At 39.9% G+C, this 4,825-nt stretch overlaps 7 non-coding genes across 7 annotated transcripts; all 7 read right to left on the reverse strand.

Annotated features, from left to right (window-relative positions):
* Positions 1-73, reverse strand: TRNAT-CGU (transfer RNA threonine (anticodon CGU)). The gene has a single exon. It is a non-coding gene; the product is annotated as a tRNA-Thr (tRNA).
* Positions 74-460: 387 nt separating this feature from the next.
* On the reverse strand, positions 461-533 carry TRNAT-CGU (transfer RNA threonine (anticodon CGU)). Its single transcript has one exon. It is a non-coding gene; the product is annotated as a tRNA-Thr (tRNA).
* An 848-nt stretch (positions 534-1,381) lies between these two features.
* TRNAT-CGU (transfer RNA threonine (anticodon CGU)) lies at positions 1,382-1,454 on the reverse strand. The gene has a single exon. It is a non-coding gene; the product is annotated as a tRNA-Thr (tRNA).
* Positions 1,455-1,842: 388 nt separating this feature from the next.
* On the reverse strand, positions 1,843-1,915 carry TRNAT-CGU (transfer RNA threonine (anticodon CGU)). Its single transcript has one exon. It is a non-coding gene; the product is annotated as a tRNA-Thr (tRNA).
* Positions 1,916-2,302: 387 nt separating this feature from the next.
* On the reverse strand, positions 2,303-2,375 carry TRNAT-CGU (transfer RNA threonine (anticodon CGU)). Its single transcript has one exon. It is a non-coding gene; the product is annotated as a tRNA-Thr (tRNA).
* Positions 2,376-2,762: 387 nt separating this feature from the next.
* Positions 2,763-2,835, reverse strand: TRNAT-CGU (transfer RNA threonine (anticodon CGU)). Its single transcript has one exon. It is a non-coding gene; the product is annotated as a tRNA-Thr (tRNA).
* A 387-nt stretch (positions 2,836-3,222) lies between these two features.
* TRNAT-CGU (transfer RNA threonine (anticodon CGU)) lies at positions 3,223-3,295 on the reverse strand. Its single transcript has one exon. It is a non-coding gene; the product is annotated as a tRNA-Thr (tRNA).
* Positions 3,296-4,825: the final 1,530 nt, after the last annotated feature.

A 4,825-nucleotide genomic window follows, 5' to 3' on the forward strand; every position in this document is an offset into this window, starting at 1 on the left:
AACTGTAAGCAGGAATCGAACCTACGACCTTCGAATTACGCGTTCGATGCTCTAACCACTGAGCTATTACAGCGGCACTCCCTCCATCCACTTTTTTGGGTTTATCTGTGAATTTTTTTAGAAGTAGGAGCGACAGTCAGCGCCATCTATAAGCCAAACAACGAGTGTGAAAACACTCTTATGCGCATGTTTGGCGTCACGTAGCACGTGAACTTATTATGAGCGGGCAGCTGATTAATTGTCCCTCTTATACAACCTAAACACACCAAGTCTGCCAGTACGAGACCCTCGTTCAATGAAATAAGGGAAAGAAGTGTATACCTAAGGGCTCGTTTTTCCGTGTTTTTAACACAATAATAATGAGATATAACAGACAGTAATGCCAAGGAATGTACAGGGGAAGTTATTAACATTAATGGAATGTAAATAAGAAGAAAGAAAAGTGGATGAAAAAATTACCAACTGTAAGCAGGAATCGAACCTACGACCTTCGAATTACGCGTTCGATGCTCTAACCACTGAGCTATTACAGCGGCACTCCCTCCATCCACTTTTTTGGGTTTATCTGTGAATTTTTTTTAGAAGTAGGAGCGACAGTCAGCGCCATCTATAAGCCAAACAACGAGTGTGAAAACACTCTTATGCGCATGTTTGGCGTCACGTAGCACGTGAACTTATTATGAGCGGGCAGCTGATTAATTGTCCCTCTTATACAACCTAAACACACCAAGTCTGCCAGTACGAGACCCTCGTTCAATGAAATAAGGGAAAGAAGTGTATACCTAAGGGCTCGTTTTTCCGTGTTTTTAACACAATAATAATGAGATATAACAGACAGTAATGCCAAGGAATGTACAGGGGAAGTTATTAACATTAATGGAATGTAAATAAGAAGAAAGAAAAGTGGATGAAAAAATTACCAACTGTAAGCAGGAATCGAACCTACGACCTCCGAATTACGCGTTCGATGCTCTAACCACTGAGCTATTACAGCGGCACTCCCTCCATCCACTTTTTTGGGTTTATCTGTGAATTTTTTTAGAAGTAGGAGCGACAGTCAGCGCCATCTATAAGCCAAACAACGAGTGTGAAAACACTCTTATGCGCATGTTTGGCGTCACGTAGCACGTGAACTTATTATGAGCGGGCAGCTGATTAATTGTCCCTCTTATACAACCTAAACACACCAAGTCTGCCAGTACGAGACCCTCGTTCAATGAAATAAGGGAAAGAAGTGTATACCTAAGGGCTCGTTTTTCCGTGTTTTTAACACAATAATAATGAGATATAACAGACAGTAATGCCAAGGAATGTACAGGGGAAGTTATTAACATTAATGGAATGTAAATAAGAAGAAAGAAAAGTGGATGAAAAAATTACCAACTGTAAGCAGGAATCGAACCTACGACCTTCGAATTACGCGTTCGATGCTCTAACCACTGAGCTATTACAGCGGCACTCCCTCCATCCACTTTTTTGGGTTTATCTGTGAATTTTTTTAGAAGTAGGAGCGACAGTCAGCGCCATCTATAAGCCAAACAACGAGTGTGAAAACGCTCTTATGCGCATGTTTGGCGTCACGTAGCACGTGAACTTATTATGAGCAGGGCAGCTGATTAAATGTCCCTCTTATACAACCTAAACACACCAAGTCTGCCAGTACGAGACCCTCGTTCAATGAAATAAGGGAAAGAAGTGTATACCTAAGGGCTCGTTTTTCCGTGTTTTTAACACAATAATAATGAGATATAACAGACAGTAATGCCAAGGAATGTACAGGGGAAGTTATTAACATTAATGGAATGTAAATAAGAAGAAAGAAAAGTGGATGAAAAAATTACCAACTGTAAGCAGGAATCGAACCTACGACCTTCGAATTACGCGTTCGATGCTCTAACCACTGAGCTATTACAGCGGCACTCCCTCCATCCACTTTTTTGGGTTTATCTGTGAATTTTTTTAGAAGTAGGAGCGACAGTCAGCGCCATCTATAAGCCAAACAACGAGTGTGAAAACACTCTTATGCGCATGTTTGGCGTCACGTAGCACGTGAACTTATTATGAGCGGGCAGCTGATTAATTGTCCCTCTTATACAACCTAAACACACCAAGTCTGCCAGTACGAGACCCTCGTTCAATGAAATAAGGGAAAGAAGTGTATACCTAAGGGCTCGTTTTTCCGTGTTTTTAACACAATAATAATGAGATATAACAGACAGTAATGCCAAGGAATGTACAGGGGAAGTTATTAACATTAATGGAATGTAAATAAGAAGAAAGAAAAGTGGATGAAAAAATTACCAACTGTAAGCAGGAATCGAACCTACGACCTTCGAATTACGCGTTCGATGCTCTAACCACTGAGCTATTACAGCGGCACTCCCTCCATCCACTTTTTTGGGTTTATCTGTGAATTTTTTTAGAAGTAGGAGCGACAGTCAGCGCCATCTATAAGCCAAACAACGAGTGTGAAAACACTCTTATGCGCATGTTTGGCGTCACGTAGCACGTGAACTTATTATGAGCGGGCAGCTGATTAATTGTCCCTCTTATACAACCTAAACACACCAAGTCTGCCAGTACGAGACCCTCGTTCAATGAAATAAGGGAAAGAAGTGTATACCTAAGGGCTCGTTTTTCCGTGTTTTTAACACAATAATAATGAGATATAACAGACAGTAATGCCAAGGAATGTACAGGGGAAGTTATTAACATTAATGGAATGTAAATAAGAAGAAAGAAAAGTGGATGAAAAAATTACCAACTGTAAGCAGGAATCGAACCTACGACCTTCGAATTACGCGTTCGATGCTCTAACCACTGAGCTATTACAGCGGCACTCCCTCCATCCACTTTTTTGGGTTTATCTGTGAATTTTTTTAGAAGTAGGAGCGACAGTCAGCGCCATCTATAAGCCAAACAACGAGTGTGAAAACACTCTTATGCGCATGTTTGGCGTCACGTAGCACGTGAACTTATTATGAGCGGGCAGCTGATTAATTGTCCCTCTTATACAACCTAAACACACCAAGTCTGCCAGTACGAGACCCTCGTTCAATGAAATAAGGGAAAGAAGTGTATACCTAAGGGCTCGTTTTTCCGTGTTTTTAACACAATAATAATGAGATATAACAGACAGTAATGCCAAGGAATGTACAGGGGAAGTTATTAACATTAATGGAATGTAAATAAGAAGAAAGAAAAGTGGATGAAAAAATTACCAACTGTAAGCAGGAATCGAACCTACGACCTTCGAATTACGCGTTCGATGCTCTAACCACTGAGCTATTACAGCGGCACTCCCTCCATCCACTTTTTTGGGTTTATCTGTGAATTTTTTTAGAAGTAGGAGCGACAGTCAGCGCCATCTATAAGCCAAACAACGAGTGTGAAAACACTCTTATGCGCATGTTTGGCGTCACGTAGCACGTGAACTTATTATGAGCGGGCAGCTGATTAATTGTCCCTCTTATACAACCTAAACACACCAAGTCTGCCAGTACGAGACCCTCGTTCAATGAAATAAGGGAAAGAAGTGTATACCTAAGGGCTCGTTTTTCCGTGTTTTTAACACAATAATAATGAGATATAACAGACAGTAATGCCAAGGAATGTACAGGGGAAGTTATTAACATTAATGGAATGTAAATAAGAAGAAAGAAAAGTGGATGAAAAAATTACCAACTGTAAGCAGGAATCGAACCTACGACCTTCGAATTACGCGTTCGATGCTCTAACCACTGAGCTATATATATCACTGAGCTATATATATATATATATATATATAGCTATATATATAGCTATATATATATAGCTATATATATATAGCTATATATATATAGCTATATATATAGCTATATATATATATATATATATATATATATATATATATATATAGCTATATATATATATATATCACTGAGCTATATATATATATATATATATATATATATATATATATATATATATATATATATATATATATGTCCCTCTAGTGCATGAATTTGAAAAAAGTCATTCTAAATTTTATTTTTTCAACTTTTATTATTGGCTGAATGAACCAAAACGTGTACAAAAAGTTTCAGGGTTATAATGGCTGTATTAAAGAAGCTACAGCTTTGTGCCAAATAGGGCACTCCTTGAAGAAGTCGGAGCGGTCTTGCTGCCATGGGCAAACACACAGCATTGAGGGAGGTGATCTTTTTAGCGCGATGTGCAGAATGAAATGAAACAGTTGTTTTTCAGGTACAGATAATTGTTGTAGTTCCTGCATCTTACTGACGACTTCTTTGTGCAAGATGGCCGCTCACATCTTCGTGCCTTATCATCAAATACTAGCCAGTGGCCAACTTGGTCACATCAGACGTCCTTGAGGGGCAATGGTGCAGCCGGTCTCCGTGCTTTTTTGCCTTGAACCTGAAATTCGATATCTTCTCTAGAAGACCTTCCTGGTCACTTTTTGTGTAGTTACTTGTTGTGAGAGGTAAAGCATTCTGTCAATTCTCTTTTCAATTGAGCCAGCGGTAGCACTTCTTTCTTGCCAAGCTTCTCCTGCCCCCTTCAGTACAGTAACCACGCTGCTACTACCGATAAGTCTAGCATATGGGTAAAAATTCAAGTGTCACTGTGGTTGCCCAAGCAGTGAGTTCAGCATGTCGACTCCAACCAATTGTCTGTTGCATACTTTTACTACGCTGGGGCAATCATTCTAACGAAACTCCTTGGCTAGGGTGAACCAGCGCCAAGTCTTTTGAACTGAATCCCTCCCAAGAAAGTTCGACAGAAATGACACGGCGCGGTTATCGTACCAACGCACTCACGATAA

Source organism: Rhipicephalus microplus, chromosome X (genome assembly GCF_043290135.1).
Source record: "Rhipicephalus microplus isolate Deutch F79 chromosome X, USDA_Rmic, whole genome shotgun sequence".
NCBI lineage: Eukaryota > Metazoa > Arthropoda > Arachnida > Ixodida > Ixodidae > Rhipicephalus > Rhipicephalus microplus.